Here is a 21985-nt window from a genome sequence, read left to right on the forward strand (position 1 = left end):
AGCAGATGGAGACACTGGGGGATAATTTTCTAAGGATTTATACTGATTTTTCCTGTCTGAATTTGTCGCACAGAAAGTTGCAGGCCAAATATGTGTGACATTTCTGCGACTTTAGCTTCTAGAGCATTTTTACAACATTATACATAGGTGCTGAATACATAAAAAGCGACTGTTCAGCGACAGACAAGTCGCATCGGCTGAAAGTAGGCCAGAATGTCAGTCCATGTTGGAGCAGGTTTAGATACAGTCTAAAGTATAGATCTCAAAGTCTGTGCACAGAATTTAGCAAGGGCCTCGCACCTTCTGATGCATCAGGTAGGTGCACAATAGCATAGCCTAACCCTCTGTACTTTGGTCTATATTGATGCGGGACATAGACAGCCAGCTGATGACCAATCCATTAGTGCAATGGATGGCTGGAAGCATTTGTCTTTGCCTTTGCAATACCACAGAAGCAATGCATGGTCAATGTACAGCAATGACACACCTGTGTGAACAGCCAGGAGACCCCCCCCCCCCCCATGTTATGTTACATAGTTACATAGTTAGTACGGTCGAAAAAAGACATATGTCCATCAAGTTCAACCAGGGAATTAAGGGGTAGGGGTGTGGCGCGATATTGGGGAAGGGATGAGATTTTATATTTCTTCATAAGCATTAATCTTATTTTGTCAATTAGGAACATTCAGCACCCACCCGCTATCAAGGCAGCTGCCTATCATGTCATGCCCTACCTGCACAGGTGTGCTGGCTACTCAAATGATCCAATTAAGGAGGCCATTTAGTCAGCAGCAGCAGAAGTCCTGTGCCTGGACGCTCCAACAGCGGCCAGACACAAGCAGAAGCAGAAGCAGCAGAAGCAGCAGAAGCAGCAGCAGCACCACCTTTTGTTTTTTGGCTGCAGCAGCAGCAAGGCCCACAGGGCTGGCTAGCTGGCTAGCCAGCAAGCAGGTAGCAATGAAAGTAGGAATCTTTCTTTTTAACCCTGTAAGGGGGTGGTGCACTGTACCCGAAGATACTGCCATATCGGGTCAATGCATAGGGCGACGGAAGCAAGCTTCGAAATCGGCCCCCGTTCTCAAAAATCCATTTAATATATGGTCCCCAGATAGGGGACGTATCAGATATTAAACTGATAAGAACAGATACTACACTTGATCTTAGCCAAAAGGCCGAGAAGCGATAACCGTGAAAGGGGCGGGCCCAACAAGGTGCCCTTCATGGGCACTATCACTGCTTGCTGTCAGGGAGGCTGCCAGACAATTTTCCATGCACACTCTGGGCTGGGGGGCAGTCAACCACCAGTACACACAGCAGAACCTAAACCCATACCATTATTGCTAAGCAGCAAGACAGGGGCCCATTGCACTCCCACGGGGCCTTTTTAAATGCAATCCATAACCCGGATTTGCCAGGAACCCTTCTTACTCCTCCTACTTGCATGTGACACTGGGCTTAGGATCTGCATAGGAAACACACACACAAGCACACACCTACCTTTGTTGCCTGCAGATGCCTCCTTGGCTGTCCCCAAACGGTATCAAACCAACACCCACGGGAAGCTGTAAGCATAGAGGACATGCCTGCACCCCATTGGACTTACCTGTGTGGGTTAAACCCGGGTTATTTGACAACCTATGGCGGTGATGGTTCTGCTCAGGCAGAGCAGTGCTGATGCTCCTCATAAAGCTGTCGCTGCTGTGAAGGTTCTAGGTGACATCACAAATCCCTATGGTTACATACACAACAAAGCTGGGTTGTTGTTGTTTACACTCTGCAAGGCCTGTGGAAGTGAGTGACATCATAGCACTGTAGTTCTGAGGGTTCTAGATGGATGCAACAATCTCCTGTTGCTTCTATGAAGGCCATAATAGACAACATCACCAAACAGCTCCATAGTCACATACACAGCAAAGGAGAGATGTTGTTTACACCTAGTGATGTCAGTGGTATTGAGTGACATCACAGCACAGTGCTAAGGCTCCTGGGCCTGGACACAGCAGCGGCTGCAATATCTCAACGGAGAATACGTTTATATATATGTGTGTGTGTGCGCGTATATATATATATATATATATATATATATATATATATATATTTCTCCGCCGAAATCACTTTTAAACCCATTTCCACCTTTTTTTCCCTTCTCTTCCTCTTACTTTTTTTTCACGTTTTTTTACGTTTTTCTCCTTTTCGCCTCTTTTCTGGGCGTATTATTCTTCTTTTTCTTCTTTTTTTTCGTCTAATGCATACCCCATCAGTGCAGCAATGCTTATTCAATACCGCCAGCAGATGGAGACACTGGGGGATAATTTTCTAAGGATTTATACTGATTTTTCCTGTCTGAATTTGTCGCACAGAAAGTTGCAGGCCAAATATGTGTGACATTTCTGCGACTTTAGCTTCTAGAGCATTTTTACAACATTATACATAGGTGCTGAATACATAAAAAGCGACTGTACATACATACACACATACATACATATATACACACATATATACATACATACATACACACATATATACATACACACATACACACATACATACATACATACATACACACATACACACATATATACATACATACATTAGGTCAAAAAATGGAGGCTCTCAGCGCACTTTTTGATCAAAATGTGTCCCCCCATCCACCACGCGGAGGTGGCCTCATATCGGATGGGACCCTAACATGATAACTCACCTCTGCTGTGCATATAGCCTCTGACTGTGTGACATGTTGGATCAGCCATTGACTAAACCACCTCCAGTCTGAGAGGGGTGGGGTGCACGGCTAAAGAGGGTGCCACACCCCCATGTTACATAGTTACATAGTTAGTACGGTCGAAAAAAGACATATGTCCATCAAGTTCAACCAGGGAATTAAGGGGTAGGGGTGTGGCGCGATATTGGGGAAGGGATGAGATTTTATATTTCTTCATAAGCATTAATCTTATTTTGTCAATTAGGAACATTCAGCACCCACCCGCTATCAAGGCAGCTGCCTATCATGTCATGCCCTACCTGCACAGGTGTGCTGGCTACTCAAATGATCCAATTAAGGAGGCCATTTAGTCAGCAGCAGCAGAAGTCCTGTGCCTGGACGCTCCAACAGCGGCCAGACACAAGCAGAAGCAGAAGCAGCAGAAGTAGCAGCAGCACCACCTTTTGTTTTTTGGCTGCAGCAGCAGCAAGGCCCACAGGGCTGGCTAGCTGGCTAGCCAGCAAGCAGGTAGCAATGAAAGTAGGAATCTTTCTTTTTAACCCTGTAAGGGGGTGGTGCACTGTACCCGAAGATACTGCCATATCGGGTCAATGCATAGGGCGACGGAAGCAAGCTTCGAAATCGGCCCCCGTTCTCAAAAATCCATTTAATATATGGTCCCCAGATAGGGGACGTATCAGATATTAAACTGATAAGAACAGATACTACACTTGATCTTAGCCAAAAGGCCGAGAAGCGATAACCGTGAAAGGGGCGGGCCCAACAAGGTGCCCTTCATGGGCACTATCACTGCTTGCTGTCAGGGAGGCTGCCAGACAATTTTCCATGCACACTCTGGGCTGGGGGGCAGTCAACCACCAGTACACACAGCAGAACCTAAACCCATACCATTATTGCTAAGCAGCAAGACAGGGGCCCATTGCACTCCCACGGGGCCTTTTTAAATGCAATCCATAACCCGGATTTGCCAGGAACCCTTCTTACTCCTCCTACTTGCATGTGACACTGGGCTTAGGATCTGCATAGGAAACACACACACAAGCACACACCTACCTTTGTTGCCTGCAGATGCCTCCTTGGCTGTCCCCAAACGGTATCAAACCAACACCCACGGGAAGCTGTAAGCATAGAGGACATGCCTGCACCCCATTGGACTTACCTGTGTGGGTTAAACCCGGGTTATTTGACAACCTATGGCGGTGATGGTTCTGCTCAGGCAGAGCAGTGCTGATGCTCCTCATAAAGCTGTCGCTGCTGTGAAGGTTCTAGGTGACATCACAAATCCCTATGGTTACATACACAACAAAGCTGGGTTGTTGTTGTTTACACTCTGCAAGGCCTGTGGAAGTGAGTGACATCATAGCACTGTAGTTCTGAGGGTTCTAGATGGATGCAACAATCTCCTGTTGCTTCTATGAAGGCCATAATAGACGACATCACCAAACAGCTCCATAGTCACATACACAGCAAAGGAGAGATGTTGTTTACACCTAGTGATGTCAGTGGTATTGAGTGACATCACAGCACAGTGCTAAGGCTCCTGGGCCTGGACACAGCAGCGGCTGCAATATCTCAACGGAGAATACGTTTATATATATGTGTGTGTGTGCGCGTATATATATATATATATATTTCTCCGCCGAAATCACTTTTAAACCCATTTCCACCTTTTTTTCCCTTCTCTTCCTCTTACTTTTTTTTCACATTTTTTTACGTTTTTCTCCTTTTCGCCTCTTTTCTGGGCGTATTATTCTTCTTTTTCTTCTTTTTTTTCGTCTAATGCATACCCCATCAGTGCAGCAATGCTTATTCAATACCGCCAGCAGATGGAGACACTGGGGGATAATTTTCTAAGGATTTATACTGATTTTTCCTGTCTGAATTTGTCGCACAGAAAGTTGCAGGCCAAATATGTGTGACATTTCTGCGACTTTAGCTTCTAGAGCATTTTTACAACATTATACATAGGTGCTGAATACATAAAAAGCGACTGTTCAGCGACAGACAAGTCGCATCGGCTGAAAGTAGGCCAGAATGTCAGTCCATGTTGGAGCAGGTTTAGATACAGTCTAAAGTATAGATCTCAAAGTCTGTGCACAGAATTTAGCAAGGGCCTCGCACCTTCTGATGCATCAGGTAGGTGCACAATAGCATAGCCTAACCCTCTGTACTTTGGTCTATATTGATGCGGGACATAGACAGCCAGCTGATGACCAATCCATTAGTGCAATGGATGGCTGGAAGCATTTGTCTTTGCCTTTGCAATACCACAGAAGCAATGCATGGTCAATGTACAGCAATGACACACCTGTGTGAACAGCCAGGAGACCCCCCCCCCATGTTATGTTACATAGTTACATAGTTAGTACGGTCGAAAAAAGACATATGTCCATCAAGTTCAACCAGGGAATTAAGGGGTAGGGGTGTGGCGCGATATTGGGGAAGGGATGAGATTTTATATTTCTTCATAAGCATTAATCTTATTTTGTCAATTAGGAACATTCAGCACCCACCCGCTATCAAGGCAGCTGCCTATCATGTCATGCCCTACCTGCACAGGTGTGCTGGCTACTCAAATGATCCAATTAAGGAGGCCATTTAGTCAGCAGCAGCAGAAGTCCTGTGCCTGGACGCTCCAACAGCGGCCAGACACAAGCAGAAGCAGAAGCAGCAGAAGCAGCAGCAGCACCACCTTTTGTTTTTTGGCTGCAGCAGCAGCAAGGCCCACAGGGCTGGCTAGCTGGCTAGCCAGCAAGCAGGTAGCAATGAAAGTAGGAATCTTTCTTTTTAACCCTGTAAGGGGGTGGTGCACTGTACCCGAAGATACTGCCATATCGGGTCAATGCATAGGGCGACGGAAGCAAGCTTCGAAATCGGCCCCCGTTCTCAAAAATCCATTTAATATATGGTCCCCAGATAGGGGACGTATCAGATATTAAACTGATAAGAACAGATACTACACTTGATCTTAGCCAAAAGGCCGAGAAGCGATAACCGTGAAAGGGGCGGGCCCAACAAGGTGCCCTTCATGGGCACTATCACTGCTTGCTGTCAGGGAGGCTGCCAGACAATTTTCCATGCACACTCTGGGCTGGGGGGCAGTCAACCACCAGTACACACAGCAGAACCTAAACCCATACCATTATTGCTAAGCAGCAAGACAGGGGCCCATTGCACTCCCACGGGGCCTTTTTAAATGCAATCCATAACCCGGATTAGCCAGGAACCCTTCTTACTCCTCCTACTTGCATGTGACACTGGGCTTAGGATCTGCATAGGAAACACACACACAAGCACACACCTACCTTTGTTGCCTGCAGATGCCTCCTTGGCTGTCCCCAAACGGTATCAAACCAACACCCACGGGAAGCTGTAAGCATAGAGGACATGCCTGCACCCCATTGGACTTACCTGTGTGGGTTAAACCCGGGTTATTTGACAACCTATGGCGGTGATGGTTCTGCTCAGGCAGAGCAGTGCTGATGCTCCTCATAAAGCTGTCGCTGCTGTGAAGGTTCTAGGTGACATCACAAATCCCTATGGTTACATACACAACAAAGCTGGGTTGTTGTTGTTTACACTCTGCAAGGCCTGTGGAAGTGAGTGACATCATAGCACTGTAGTTCTGAGGGTTCTAGATGGATGCAACAATCTCCTGTTGCTTCTATGAAGGCCATAATAGACGACATCACCAAACAGCTCCATAGTCACATACACAGCAAAGGAGAGATGTTGTTTACACCTAGTGATGTCAGTGGTATTGAGTGACATCACAGCACAGTGCTAAGGCTCCTGGGCCTGGACACAGCAGCGGCTGCAATATCTCAACGGAGAATACGTTTATATATATGTGTGTGTGTGCGCGTATATATATATATATATATATATATATATATATATTTCTCCGCCGAAATCACTTTTAAACCCATTTCCACCTTTTTTTCCCTTCTCTTCCTCTTACTTTTTTTTCACGTTTTTTTACGTTTTTCTCCTTTTCGCCTCTTTTCTGGGCGTATTATTCTTCTTTTTCTTCTTTTTTTTCGTCTAATGCATACCCCATCAGTGCAGCAATGCTTATTCAATACCGCCAGCAGATGGAGACACTGGGGGATAATTTTCTAAGGATTTATACTGATTTTTCCTGTCTGAATTTGTCGCACAGAAAGTTGCAGGCCAAATATGTGTGACATTTCTGCGACTTTAGCTTCTAGAGCATTTTTACAACATTATACATAGGTGCTGAATACATAAAAAGCGACTGTTCAGCGACAGACAAGTCGCATCGGCTGAAAGTAGGCCAGAATGTCAGTCCATGTTGGAGCAGGTTTAGATACAGTCTAAAGTATAGATCTCAAAGTCTGTGCACAGAATTTAGCAAGGGCCTCGCACCTTCTGATGCATCAGGTAGGTGCACAATAGCATAGCCTAACCCTCTGTACTTTGGTCTATATTGATGCGGGACATAGACAGCCAGCTGATGACCAATCCATTAGTGCAATGGATGGCTGGAAGCATTTGTCTTTGCCTTTGCAATACCACAGAAGCAATGCATGGTCAATGTACAGCAATGACACACCTGTGTGAACAGCCAGGAGACCCCCCCCCCATGTTATGTTACATAGTTACATAGTTAGTACGGTCGAAAAAAGACATATGTCCATCAAGTTCAACCAGGGAATTAAGGGGTAGGGGTGTGGCGCGATATTGGGGAAGGGATGAGATTTTATATTTCTTCATAAGCATTAATCTTATTTTGTCAATTAGGAACATTCAGCACCCACCCGCTATCAAGGCAGCTGCCTATCATGTCATGCCCTACCTGCACAGGTGTGCTGGCTACTCAAATGATCCAATTAAGGAGGCCATTTAGTCAGCAGCAGCAGAAGTCCTGTGCCTGGACGCTCCAACAGCGGCCAGACACAAGCAGAAGCAGAAGCAGCAGAAGCAGCAGCAGCACCACCTTTTGTTTTTTGGCTGCAGCAGCAGCAAGGCCCACAGGGCTGGCTAGCTGGCTAGCCAGCAAGCAGGTAGCAATGAAAGTAGGAATCTTTCTTTTTAACCCTGTAAGGGGGTGGTGCACTGTACCCGAAGATACTGCCATATCGGGTCAATGCATAGGGCGACGGAAGCAAGCTTCGAAATCGGCCCCCGTTCTCAAAAATCCATTTAATATATGGTCCCCAGATAGGGGACGTATCAGATATTAAACTGATAAGAACAGATTTTTTAAGTTAGCCCTCAGAACTCACTCAGAGTTCCAAGATCTTATTTGGAACTCAATTTTGTGTTCATCATCAGGTAACATGTTTTTATTTCTTTTCTTAAACACTAATGAAACAAAATAGAACATTTAAAAACAAAATAAGAAACAACATAAAATAGCAAAACCAAACATTACTTTCTAATTAAGCAAAACCAAATTAGAAGGTCATCCCCTTCCTCCATGCAAACACCATTAGAAAGTCTATCAGTCCTCGACTGATATTGCCATTTGCTATATCTTTCTTAACTTGAGACGCTAACCAGCCTGGAATTTTATACGTTTCAACAAAACGGTTCATGTCTGCCTTGAAAGAAAAATAGACTTTATCCCGAGCTTCTTCCTCCCGGTTCTTCAAGCCTATCTTTAGATCCATCATATCTTTGTCAAACGTTTTTCTTTCTGCTTCCGACAAATTTTCCAACAAACCACCAAGCACACCAAAATACTGCACTGGCACATACACTTCCTCCTCTCTCTTCTTCTTCTGCTCTGTAGGTCTTCTAGTTGGAACCTGCTCCACTTCTGGTTCTTTCACTTCAGCTGGTTCCTCTCTGCTTCTTTTTACAGCTTCCTTTTTCTCTGAATTTTTCTCAGACTTTTTCTTAGGACACGAGCCAAGCAGATGGCCCTCCTCACCACACAGATGGCATTTCCTTTTCTTTTGACAATTTTCCACGTCGTGACCCTCCTCTTGACACTTGAAACACCACAAAAACGTGCAATCCTCCTTTCTGTGACCGTACTGTTTACATTTGCGGCAAAAATCTTGCATGCCAGAAAAATACAGATCCCCGTTCACAGAACCAATTTTAAACCGTCCTGGGGGGATCACTAACTTGCCATCTGCCATTTTAAATTTCACATGGAACCTCCACTTGGTGGTCCATAGTCCATATTGATTAAATACCTTGCCTTTAGGCAGAACACTGTCACAGAATCGAGACAAAAAGGTAACGATATCCTCCTCCGAAGTATATGGGCTATACATCCTTATAGTCACCAATCGTTCTCTACGTGGGAAATGTGGAACTATCTCCACCCCTTCCAAAACCGGACATACCTTCTTTTGCTGCAATATGTTCCAAAATGACTCATAGTCCTCTTCAGAAGCCAGCACCACGTCGTAGTATCCACTTCTGGGAAACTCAAGCATGGATAGGATTTGCTCCCTCTTGACTTCCAGCAACTTAAACAGCACTTCTTCCACGACAAAGACAAGGCCTCTTTCCTTCTTCCGGACATCGAGCAGGGAAATACGAACTCCATTCCGAAGTCTCGCAAAAGGCGGCACGCCTTCCGAAGAAAAACCGCAATCTTCCTCCATGTCCATGATGTCCAGACACCTCCCCCACCGAAGTAGGTAGGTGGGGATCGCCTCCCGTTGTCTGGGGACTAAGCCGGCTCCCTGATAGCAGCAGGGGGGTGAAGTCCCTCCGTTAAGAAGGACGATCCCCCCAGGCAAAGGAGCCGGGTACCCCAGACACCCTCTGGCCAGACCAAGTGAGCAGAACTACACTTGATCTTAGCCAAAAGGCCGAGAAGCGATAACCGTGAAAGGGGCGGGCCCAACAAGGTGCCCTTCATGGGCACTATCACTGCTTGCTGTCAGGGAGGCTGCCAGACAATTTTCCATGCACACTCTGGGCTGGGGGGCAGTCAACCACCAGTACACACAGCAGAACCTAAACCCATACCATTATTGCTAAGCAGCAAGACAGGGGCCCATTGCACTCCCACGGGGCCTTTTTAAATGCAATCCATAACCCGGATTTGCCAGGAACCCTTCTTACTCCTCCTACTTGCATGTGACACTGGGCTTAGGATCTGCATAGGAAACACACACACAAGCACACACCTACCTTTGTTGCCTGCAGATGCCTCCTTGGCTGTCCCCAAACGGTATCAAACCAACACCCACGGGAAGCTGTAAGCATAGAGGACATGCCTGCACCCCATTGGACTTACCTGTGTGGGTTAAACCCGGGTTATGTGACAACCTATGGCGGTGATGGTTCTGCTCAGGCAGAGCAGTGCTGATGCTCCTCATAAAGCTGTCGCTGCTGTGAAGGTTCTAGGTGACATCACAAATCCCTATGGTTACATACACAACAAAGCTGGGTTGTTGTTGTTTACACTCTGCAAGGCCTGTGGAAGTGAGTGACATCATAGCACTGTAGTTCTGAGGGTTCTAGATGGATGCAACAATCTCCTGTTGCTTCTATGAAGGCCATAATAGACGACATCACCAAACAGCTCCATAGTCACATACACAGCAAAGGAGAGATGTTGTTTACACCTAGTGATGTCAGTGGTATTGAGTGACATCACAGCACAGTGCTAAGGCTCCTGGGCCTGGACACAGCAGCGGCTGCAATATCTCAACGGAGAATACGTTTATATATATGTGTGTGTGTGCGCGTATATATATATATATATATATATATATATATATATATATATATATTTCTCCGCCGAAATCACTTTTAAACCCATTTCCACCTTTTTTTCCCTTCTCTTCCTCTTACTTTTTTTTCACGTTTTTTTACGTTTTTCTCCTTTTCGCCTCTTTTCTGGGCGTATTATTCTTCTTTTTCTTCTTTTTTTTCGTCTAATGCATACCCCATCAGTGCAGCAATGCTTATTCAATACCGCCAGCAGATGGAGACACTGGGGGATAATTTTCTAAGGATTTATACTGATTTTTCCTGTCTGAATTTGTCGCACAGAAAGTTGCAGGCCAAATATGTGTGACATTTCTGCGACTTTAGCTTCTAGAGCATTTTTACAACATTATACATAGGTGCTGAATACATAAAAAGCGACTGTTCAGCGACAGACAAGTCGCATCGGCTGAAAGTAGGCCAGAATGTCAGTCCATGTTGGAGCAGGTTTAGATACAGTCTAAAGTATAGATCTCAAAGTCTGTGCACAGAATTTAGCAAGGGCCTCGCACCTTCTGATGCATCAGGTAGGTGCACAATAGCATAGCCTAACCCTCTGTACTTTGGTCTATATTGATGCGGGACATAGACAGCCAGCTGATGACCAATCCATTAGTGCAATGGATGGCTGGAAGCATTTGTCTTTGCCTTTGCAATACCACAGAAGCAATGCATGGTCAATGTACAGCAATGACACACCTGTGTGAACAGCCAGGAGACCCCCCCCCCCCCCCATGTTATGTTACATAGTTACATAGTTAGTACGGTCGAAAAAAGACATATGTCCATCAAGTTCAACCAGGGAATTAAGGGGTAGGGGTGTGGCGCGATATTGGGGAAGGGATGAGATTTTATATTTCTTCATAAGCATTAATCTTATTTTGTCAATTAGGAACATTCAGCACCCACCCGCTATCAAGGCAGCTGCCTATCATGTCATGCCCTACCTGCACAGGTGTGCTGGCTACTCAAATGATCCAATTAAGGAGGCCATTTAGTCAGCAGCAGCAGAAGTCCTGTGCCTGGACGCTCCAACAGCGGCCAGACACAAGCAGAAGCAGAAGCAGCAGAAGCAGCAGCAGCACCACCTTTTGTTTTTTGGCTGCAGCAGCAGCAAGGCCCACAGGGCTGGCTAGCTGGCTAGCCAGCAAGCAGGTAGCAATGAAAGTAGGAATCTTTCTTTTTAACCCTGTAAGGGGGTGGTGCACTGTACCCGAAGATACTGCCATATCGGGTCAATGCATAGGGCGACGGAAGCAAGCTTCGAAATCGGCCCCCGTTCTCAAAAATCCATTTAATATATGGTCCCCAGATAGGGGACGTATCAGATATTAAACTGATAAGAACAGATACTACACTTGATCTTAGCCAAAAGGCCGAGAAGCGATAACCGTGAAAGGGGTGGGCCCAACAAGGTGCCCTTCATGGGCACTATCACTGCTTGCTGTCAGGGAGGCTGCCAGACAATTTTCCATGCACACTCTGGGCTGGGGGGCAGTCAACCACCAGTACACACAGCAGAACCTAAACCCATACCATTATTGCTAAGCAGCAAGACAGGGGCCCATTGCACTCCCACGGGGCCTTTTTAAATGCAATCCATAACCCGGATTTGCCAGGAACCCTTCTTACTCCTCCTACTTGCATGTGACACTGGGCTTAGGATCTGCATAGGAAACACACACACAAGCACACACCTACCTTTGTTGCCTGCAGATGCCTCCTTGGCTGTCCCCAAACGGTATCAAACCAACACCCACGGGAAGCTGTAAGCATAGAGGACATGCCTGCACCCCATTGGACTTACCTGTGTGGGTTAAACCCGGGTTATTTGACAACCTATGGCGGTGATGGTTCTGCTCAGGCAGAGCAGTGCTGATGCTCCTCATAAAGCTGTCGCTGCTGTGAAGGTTCTAGGTGACATCACAAATCCCTATGGTTACATACACAACAAAGCTGGGTTGTTGTTGTTTACACTCTGCAAGGCCTGTGGAAGTGAGTGACATCATAGCACTGTAGTTCTGAGGGTTCTAGATGGATGCAACAATCTCCTGTTGCTTCTATGAAGGCCATAATAGACGACATCACCAAACAGCTCCATAGTCACATACACAGCAAAGGAGAGATGTTGTTTACACCTAGTGATGTCAGTGGTATTGAGTGACATCACAGCACAGTGCTAAGGCTCCTGGGCCTGGACACAGCAGCGGCTGCAATATCTCAACGGAGAATACGTTTATATATATGTGTGTGTGTGCGCGTATATATATATATATATATATATATATATATATATATATATATATTTCTCCGCCGAAATCACTTTTAAACCCATTTCCACCTTTTTTTCCCTTCTCTTCCTCTTACTTTTTTTTCACGTTTTTTTACGTTTTTCTCCTTTTCGCCTCTTTTCTGGGCGTATTATTCTTCTTTTTCTTCTTTTTTTTCGTCTAATGCATACCCCATCAGTGCAGCAATGCTTATTCAATACCGCCAGCAGATGGAGACACTGGGGGATAATTTTCTAAGGATTTATACTGATTTTTCCTGTCTGAATTTGTCGCACAGAAAGTTGCAGGCCAAATATGTGTGACATTTCTGCGACTTTAGCTTCTAGAGCATTTTTACAACATTATACATAGGTGCTGAATACATAAAAAGCGACTGTTCAGCGACAGACAAGTCGCATCGGCTGAAAGTAGGCCAGAATGTCAGTCCATGTTGGAGCAGGTTTAGATACAGTCTAAAGTATAGATCTCAAAGTCTGTGCACAGAATTTAGCAAGGGCCTCGCACCTTCTGATGCATCAGGTAGGTGCACAATAGCATAGCCTAACCCTCTGTACTTTGGTCTATATTGATGCGGGACATAGACAGCCAGCTGATGACCAATCCATTAGTGCAATGGATGGCTGGAAGCATTTGTCTTTGCCTTTGCAATACCACAGAAGCAATGCATGGTCAATGTACAGCAATGACACACCTGTGTGAACAGCCAGGAGACCCCCCCCCCCCCCCCCATGTTATGTTACATAGTTACATAGTTAGTACGGTCGAAAAAAGACATATGTCCATCAAGTTCAACCAGGGAATTAAGGGGTAGGGGTGTGGCGCGATATTGGGGAAGGGATGAGATTTTATATTTCTTCATAAGCATTAATCTTATTTTGTCAATTAGGAACATTCAGCACCCACCCGCTATCAAGGCAGCTGCCTATCATGTCATGCCCTACCTGCACAGGTGTGCTGGCTACTCAAATGATCCAATTAAGGAGGCCATTTAGTCAGCAGCAGCAGAAGTCCTGTGCCTGGACGCTCCAACAGCGGCCAGACACAAGCAGAAGCAGAAGCAGCAGAAGCAGCAGCAGCACCACCTTTTGTTTTTTGGCTGCAGCAGCAGCAAGGCCCACAGGGCTGGCTAGCTGGCTAGCCAGCAAGCAGGTAGCAATGAAAGTAGGAATCTTTCTTTTTAACCCTGTAAGGGGGTGGTGCACTGTACCCGAAGATACTGCCATATCGGGTCAATGCATAGGGCGACGGAAGCAAGCTTCGAAATCGGCCCCCGTTCTCAAAAATCCATTTAATATATGGTCCCCAGATAGGGGACGTATCAGATATTAAACTGATAAGAACAGATACTACACTTGATCTTAGCCAAAAGGCCGAGAAGCGATAACCGTGAAAGGGGCGGGCCCAACAAGGTGCCCTTCATGGGCACTATCACTGCTTGCTCTCAGGGAGGCTGCCAGACAATTTTCCATGCACACTCTGGGCTGGGGGGCAGTCAACCACCAGTACACACAGCAGAACCTAAACCCATACCATTATTGCTAAGCAGCAAGACAGGGGCCCATTGCACTCCCACGGGGCCTTTTTAAATGCAATCCATAACCCGGATTTGCCAGGAACCCTTCTTACTCCTCCTACTTGCATGTGACACTGGGCTTAGGATCTGCATAGGAAACACACACACAAGCACACACCTACATTTGTTGCCTGCAGATGCCTCCTTGGCTGTCCCCAAACGGTATCAAACCAACACCCACGGGAAGCTGTAAGCATAGAGGACATGCCTGCACCCCATTGGACTTACCTGTGTGGGTTAAACCCGGGTTATTTGACAACCTATGGCGGTGATGGTTCTGCTCAGGCAGAGCAGTGCTGATGCTCCTCATAAAGCTGTCGCTGCTGTGAAGGTTCTAGGTGACATCACAAATCCCTATGGTTACATACACAACAAAGCTGGGTTGTTGTTGTTTACACTCTGCAAGGCCTGTGGAAGTGAGTGACATCATAGCACTGTAGTTCTGAGGGTTCTAGATGGATGCAACAATCTCCTGTTGCTTCTATGAAGGCCATAATAGACGACATCACCAAACAGCTCCATAGTCACATACACAGCAAAGGAGAGATGTTGTTTACACCTAGTGATGTCAGTGGTATTGAGTGACATCACAGCACAGTGCTAAGGCTCCTGGGCCTGGACACAGCAGCGGCTGCAATATCTCAACGGAGAATACGTTTATATATATGTGTGTGTGTGCGCGTATATATATATATATATATATATATATATATATATATATATATATATTTCTCTCCGCCGAAATCACTTTTAAACCCATTTCCACCTTTTTTTCCCTTCTCTTCCTCTTACTTTTTTTCACGTTTTTTTACGTTTTTCTCCTTTTCGCCTCTTTTCTGGGCGTATTATTCTTCTTTTTCTTCTTTTTTTTCGTCTAATGCATACCCCATCAGTGCAGCAATGCTTATTCAATACCGCCAGCAGATGGAGACACTGGGGGATAATTTTCTAAGGATTTATACTGATTTTTCCTGTCTGAATTTGTCGCACAGAAAGTTGCAGGCCAAATATGTGTGACATTTCTGCGACTTTAGCTTCTAGAGCATTTTTACAACATTATACATAGGTGCTGAATACATAAAAAGCGACTGTTCAGCGACAGACAAGTCGCATCGGCTGAAAGTAGGCCAGAATGTCAGTCCATGTTGGAGCAGGTTTAGATACAGTCTAAAGTATAGATCTCAAAGTCTGTGCACAGAATTTAGCAAGGGCCTCGCACCTTCTGATGCATCAGGTAGGTGCACAATAGCATAGCCTAACCCTCTGTACTTTGGTCTATATTGATGCGGGACATAGACAGCCAGCTGATGACCAATCCATTAGTGCAATGGATGGCTGGAAGCATTTGTCTTTGCCTTTGCAATACCACAGAAGCAATGCATGGTCAATGTACAGCAATGACACACCTGTGTGAACAGCCAGGAGACCCCCCCCCCCCCCCATGTTATGTTACATAGTTACATAGTTAGTACGGTCGAAAAAAGACATATGTCCATCAAGTTCAACCAGGGAATTAAGGGGTAGGGGTGTGGCGCGATATTGGGGAAGGGATGAGATTTTATATTTCTTCATAAGCATTAATCTTATTTTGTCAATTAGGAACATTCAGCACCCACCCGCTATCAAGGCAGCTGCCTATCATGTCATGCCCTACCTGCACAGGTGTGCTGGCTACTCAAATGATCCAATTAAGGAGGCCATTTAGTCAGCAGCAGCAGAAGTCCTGTGCCTGGACGCTCCAACAGCGGCCAGACACAAGCAGAAGCAGAAGCAGCAGAAGCAGCAGCAGCACCACCTTTTGTTTTTTGGCTGCAGCAGCAGCAAGGCCCACAGGGCTGGCTAGCTGGCTAGCCAGCAAGCAGGTAGCAATGAAAGTAGGAATCTTTCTTTTTAACCCTGTAAGGGGGTGGTGCACTGTACCCGAAGATACTGCCATATCGGGTCAATGCATAGGGCGACGGAAGCAAGCTTCGAAATCGGCCCCCGTTCTCAAAAATCCATTTAATATATGGTCCCCAGATAGGGGACGTATCAGATATTAAACTGATAAGAACAGATACTACACTTGATCTTAGCCAAAAGGCCGAGAAGCGATAACCGTGAAAGGGGCGGGCCCAACAAGGTGCCCTTCATGGGCACTATCACTGCTTGCTGTCAGGGAGGCTGCCAGACAATTTCCCATGCACACTCTGGGCTGGGGGGCAGTCAACCACCAGTACACACAGCAGAACCTAAACCCATACCATTATTGCTAAGCAGCAAGACAGGGGCCCATTGCACTCCCACGGGGCCTTTTTAAATGCAATCCATAACCCGGATTTGCCAGGAACCCTTCTTACTCCTCCTACTTGCATGTGACACTGGGCTTAGGATCTGCATAGGAAACACACACACAAGCACACACCTACCTTTGTTGCCTGCAGATGCCTCCTTGGCTGTCCCCAAACGGTATCAAACCAACACCCACGGGAAGCTGTAAGCATAGAGGACATGCCTGCACCCCATTGGACTTACCTGTGTGGGTTAAACCCGGGTTATTTGACAACCTATGGCGGTGATGGTTACATAGTTACATAGTTACATAGTTAGTACGGTCGAAAAAAGACATATGTCCATCAAGTTCAACCAGGGAATTAAGGGGTAGGGGTGTGGCGCGATATTGGGGAAGGGATGAGATTTTATATTTCTTCTCAGGCAGAGCAGTGCTGATGCTCCTCATAAAGCTGTCGCTGCTGTGAAGGTTCTAGGTGACATCACAAATCCCTATGGTTACATACACAACAAAGCTGGGTTGTTGTTGTTTACACTCTGCAAGGCCTGTGGAAGTGAGTGACATCATAGCACTGTAGTTCTGAGGGTTCTAGATGGATGCAACAATCTCCTGTTGCTTCTATGAAGGCCATAATAGACGACATCACCAAACAGCTCCATAGTCACATACACAGCAAAGGAGAGATGTTGTTTACACCTAGTGATGTCAGTGGTATTGAGTGACATCACAGCACAGTGCTAAGGCTCCTGGGCCTGGACACAGCAGCGGCTGCAATATCTCAACGGAGAATACGTTTATATATATGTGTGTGTGTGCGCGTATATATATATATATATATATATATATATATATATATATATTTCTCCGCCGAAATCACTTTTAAACCCATTTCCACCTTTTTTTCCCTTCTCTTCCTCTTACTTTTTTTTCACGTTTTTTTACGTTTTTCTCCTTTTCGCCTCTTTTCTGGGCGTATTATTCTTCTTTTTCTTCTTTTTTTTCGTCTAATGCATACCCCATCAGTGCAGCAATGCTTATTCAATACCGCCAGCAGATGGAGACACTGGGGGATAATTTTCTAAGGATTTATACTGATTTTTCCTGTCTGAATTTGTCGCACAGAAAGTTGCAGGCCAAATATGTGTGACATTTCTGCGACTTTAGCTTCTAGAGCATTTTTACAACATTATACATAGGTGCTGAATACATAAAAAGCGACTGTTCAGCGACAGACAAGTCGCATCGGCTGAAAGTAGGCCAGAATGTCAGTCCATGTTGGAGCAGGTTTAGATACAGTCTAAAGTATAGATCTCAAAGTCTGTGCACAGAATTTAGCAAGGGCCTCGCACCTTCTGATGCATCAGGTAGGTGCACAATAGCATAGCCTAACCCTCTGTACTTTGGTCTATATTGATGCGGGACATAGACAGCCAGCTGATGACCAATCCATTAGTGCAATGGATGGCTGGAAGCATTTGTCTTTGCCTTTGCAATACCACAGAAGCAATGCATGGTCAATGTACAGCAATGACACACCTGTGTGAACAGCCAGGAGACCCCCCCCCCCCCCATGTTATGTTACATAGTTACATAGTTAGTACGGTCGAAAAAAGACATATGTCCATCAAGTTCAACCAGGGAATTAAGGGGTAGGGGTGTGGCGCGATATTGGGGAAGGGATGAGATTTTATATTTCTTCATAAGCATTAATCTTATTTTGTCAATTAGGAACATTCAGCACCCACCCGCTATCAAGGCAGCTGCCTATCATGTCATGCCCTACCTGCACAGGTGTGCTGGCTACTCAAATGATCCAATTAAGGAGGCCATTTAGTCAGCAGCAGCAGAAGTCCTGTGCCTGGACGCTCCAACAGCGGCCAGACACAAGCAGAAGCAGAAGCAGCAGAAGCAGCAGCAGCACCACCTTTTGTTTTTTGGCTGCAGCAGCAGCAAGGCCCACAGGGCTGGCTAGCTGGCTAGCCAGCAAGCAGGTAGCAATGAAAGTAGGAATCTTTCTTTTTAACCCTGTAAGGGGGTGGTGCACTGTACCCGAAGATACTGCCATATCGGGTCAATGCATAGGGCGACGGAAGCAAGCTTCGAAATCGGCCCCCGTTCTCAAAAATCCATTTAATATATGGTCCCCAGATAGGGGACGTATCAGATATTAAACTGATAAGAACAGATACTACACTTGATCTTAGCCAAAAGGCCGAGAAGCGATAACCGTGAAAGGGGCGGGCCCAACAAGGTGCCCTTCATGGGCACTATCACTGCTTGCTGTCAGGGAGGCTGCCAGACAATTTTCCATGCACACTCTGGGCTGGGGGGCAGTCAACCACCAGTACACACAGCAGAACCTAAACCCATACCATTATTGCTAAGCAGCAAGACAGGGGCCCATTGCACTCCCACGGGGCCTTTTTAAATGCAATCCATAACCCGGATTTGCCAGGAACCCTTCTTACTCCTCCTACTTGCATGTGACACTGGGCTTAGGATCTGCATAGGAAACACACACACAAGCACACACCTACCTTTGTTGCCTGCAGATGCCTCCTTGGCTGTCCCCAAACGGTATCAAACCAACACCCACGGGAAGCTGTAAGCATAGAGGACATGCCTGCACCCCATTGGACTTACCTGTGTGGGTTAAACCCGGGTTATTTGACAACCTATGGCGGTGATGGTTCTGCTCAGGCAGAGCAGTGCTGATGCTCCTCATAAAGCTGTCGCTGCTGTGAAGGTTCTAGGTGACATCACAAATCCCTATGGTTACATACACAACAAAGCTGGGTTGTTGTTGTTTACACTCTGCAAGGCCTGTGGAAGTGAGTGACATCATAGCACTGTAGTTCTGAGGGTTCTAGATGGATGCAACAATCTCCTGTTGCTTCTATGAAGGCCATAATAGACGACATCACCAAACAGCTCCATAGTCACATACACAGCAAAGGAGAGATGTTGTTTACACCTAGTGATGTCAGTGGTATTGAGTGACATCACAGCACAGTGCTAAGGCTCCTGGGCCTGGACACAGCAGCGGCTGCAATATCTCAACGGGAAATACGTTTATATATATGTGTGTGTGTGCGCGTATATATATATATATATATATATATATATATATATATATATATATTTCTCCGCCGAAATCACTTTTAAACCCATTTCCACCTTTTTTTCCCTTCTCTTCCTCTTACTTTTTTTTCACGTTTTTTTACGTTTTTCTCCTTTTCGCCTCTTTTCTGGGCGTATTATTCTTCTTTTTCTTCTTTTTTTTCGTCTAATGCATACCCCATCAGTGCAGCAATGCTTATTCAATACCGCCAGCAGATGGAGACACTGGGGGATAATTTTCTAAGGATTTATACTGATTTTTCCTGTCTGAATTTGTCGCACAGAAAGTTGCAGGCCAAATATGTGTGACATTTCTGCGACTTTAGCTTCTAGAGCATTTTTACAACATTATACATAGGTGCTGAATACATAAAAAGCGACTGTTCAGCGACAGACAAGTCGCATCGGCTGAAAGTAGGCCAGAATGTCAGTCCATGTTGGAGCAGGTTTAGATACAGTCTAAAGTATAGATCTCAAAGTCTGTGCACAGAATTTAGCAAGGGCCTCGCACCTTCTGATGCATCAGGTAGGTGCACAATAGCATAGCCTAACCCTCTGTACTTTGGTCTATATTGATGCGGGACATAGACAGCCAGCTGATGACCAATCCATTAGTGCAATGGATGGCTGGAAGCATTTGTCTTTGCCTTTGCAATACCACAGAAGCAATGCATGGTCAATGTACAGCAATGACACACCTGTGTGAACAGCCAGGAGACCCCCCCCCCCCCCATGTTATGTTACATAGTTACATAGTTAGTACGGTCGAAAAAAGACATATGTCCATCAAGTTCAACCAGGGAATTAAGGGGTAGGGGTGTGGCGCGATATTGGGGAAGGGATGAGATTTTATATTTCTTCATAAGCATTAATCTTATTTTGTCAATTAGGAACATTCAGCACCCACCCGCTATCAAGGCAGCTGCCTATCATGTCATGCCCTACCTGCACAGGTGTGCTGGCTACTCAAATGATCCAATTAAGGAGGCCATTTAGTCAGCAGCAGCAGAAGTCCTGTGCCTGGACGCTCCAACAGCGGCCAGACACAAGCAGACGCAGAAGCAGCAGAAGCAGCAGCAGCACCACCTTTTGTTTTTTGGCTGCAGCAGCAGCAAGGCCCACAGGGCTGGCTAGCTGGCTAGCCAGCAAGCAGGTAGCAATGAAAGTAGGAATCTTTCTTTTTAACCCTGTAAGGGGGTGGTGCACTGTACCCGAAGATACTGCCATATCGGGTCAATGCATAGGGCGACGGAAGCAAGCTTCGAAATCGGCCCCCGTTCTCAAAAATCCATTTAATATATGGTCCCCAGATAGGGGACGTATCAGATATTAAACTGATAAGAACAGATACTACACTTGATCTTAGCCAAAAGGCCGAGAAGCGATAACCGTGAAAGGGGCGGGCCCAACAAGGTGCCCTTCATGGGCACTATCACTGCTTGCTGTCAGGGAGGCTGCCAGACAATTTTCCATGCACACTCTGGGCTGGGGGGCAGTCAACCACCAGTACACACAGCAGAACCTAAACCCATACCATTATTGCTAAGCAGCAAGACAGGGGCCCATTGCACTCCCACGGGGCCTTTTTAAATGCAATCCATAACCCGGATTTGCCAGGAACCCTTCTTACTCCTCCTACTTGCATGTGACACTGGGCTTAGGATCTGCATAGGAAACACACACACAAGCACACACCTACCTTTGTTGCCTGCAGATGCCTCCTTGGCTGTCCCCAAACGGTATCAAACCAACACCCACGGGAAGCTGTAAGCATAGAGGACATGCCTGCACCCCATTGGACTTACCTGTGTGGGTTAAACCCGGGTTATTTGACAACCTATGGCGGTGATGGTTCTGCTCAGGCAGAGCAGTGCTGATGCTCCTCATAAAGCTGTCGCTGCTGTGAAGGTTCTAGGTGACATCACAAATCCCTATGGTTACATACACAACAAAGCTGGGTTGTTGTTGTTTACACTCTGCAAGGCCTGTGGAAGTGAGTGACATCATAGCACTGTAGTTCTGAGGGTTCTAGATGGATGCAACAATCTCCTGTTGCTTCTATGAAGGCCATAATAGACGACATCACCAAACAGCTCCATAGTCACATACACAGCAAAGGAGAGATGTTGTTTACACCTAGTGATGTCAGTGGTATTGAGTGACATCACAGCACAGTGCTAAGGCTCCTGGGCCTGGACACAGCAGCGGCTGCAATATCTCAACGGAGAATACGTTTATATATATGTGTGTGTGTGCGCGTATATATATATATATATATATATATATATATATATATATATATA

The 21985-nt window shown here is 45.9% G+C and overlaps 9 non-coding genes across 9 annotated transcripts; all 9 read right to left on the reverse strand.

Moving 5' to 3' along the window:
* Nucleotides 1-993: 993 nt before the first annotated feature.
* LOC130306437 (U2 spliceosomal RNA) lies at nt 994-1184 on the reverse strand. The gene has a single exon (XR_008855789.1). It is a non-coding gene; the product is annotated as a U2 spliceosomal RNA (small nuclear RNA).
* A 2087-nt stretch (nt 1185-3271) lies between these two features.
* Nucleotides 3272-3462, reverse strand: LOC130306438 (U2 spliceosomal RNA). The gene has a single exon (XR_008855790.1). It is a non-coding gene; the product is annotated as a U2 spliceosomal RNA (small nuclear RNA).
* A 2061-nt stretch (nt 3463-5523) lies between these two features.
* On the reverse strand, nt 5524-5714 carry LOC130306439 (U2 spliceosomal RNA). The gene has a single exon (XR_008855791.1). It is a non-coding gene; the product is annotated as a U2 spliceosomal RNA (small nuclear RNA).
* A 2077-nt stretch (nt 5715-7791) lies between these two features.
* On the reverse strand, nt 7792-7979 carry LOC130306461 (U2 spliceosomal RNA). Its single transcript, XR_008855812.1, has one exon. It is a non-coding gene; the product is annotated as a U2 spliceosomal RNA (small nuclear RNA).
* A 3644-nt stretch (nt 7980-11623) lies between these two features.
* LOC130306440 (U2 spliceosomal RNA) lies at nt 11624-11814 on the reverse strand. The gene has a single exon (XR_008855792.1). It is a non-coding gene; the product is annotated as a U2 spliceosomal RNA (small nuclear RNA).
* Nucleotides 11815-13908: 2094 nt separating this feature from the next.
* LOC130306441 (U2 spliceosomal RNA) lies at nt 13909-14099 on the reverse strand. Its single transcript, XR_008855793.1, has one exon. It is a non-coding gene; the product is annotated as a U2 spliceosomal RNA (small nuclear RNA).
* A 2095-nt stretch (nt 14100-16194) lies between these two features.
* LOC130306442 (U2 spliceosomal RNA) lies at nt 16195-16385 on the reverse strand. The gene has a single exon (XR_008855794.1). It is a non-coding gene; the product is annotated as a U2 spliceosomal RNA (small nuclear RNA).
* A 2210-nt stretch (nt 16386-18595) lies between these two features.
* Nucleotides 18596-18786, reverse strand: LOC130306444 (U2 spliceosomal RNA). Its single transcript, XR_008855796.1, has one exon. It is a non-coding gene; the product is annotated as a U2 spliceosomal RNA (small nuclear RNA).
* A 2091-nt stretch (nt 18787-20877) lies between these two features.
* LOC130306445 (U2 spliceosomal RNA) lies at nt 20878-21068 on the reverse strand. Its single transcript, XR_008855797.1, has one exon. It is a non-coding gene; the product is annotated as a U2 spliceosomal RNA (small nuclear RNA).
* Between the last annotated feature and the right edge of the window lie 917 nt (nt 21069-21985).

Source organism: Hyla sarda, unplaced genomic scaffold (assembly GCF_029499605.1).
Source record: "Hyla sarda isolate aHylSar1 unplaced genomic scaffold, aHylSar1.hap1 scaffold_1373, whole genome shotgun sequence".
In the NCBI taxonomy this organism is placed as follows: domain Eukaryota; kingdom Metazoa; phylum Chordata; class Amphibia; order Anura; family Hylidae; genus Hyla; species Hyla sarda.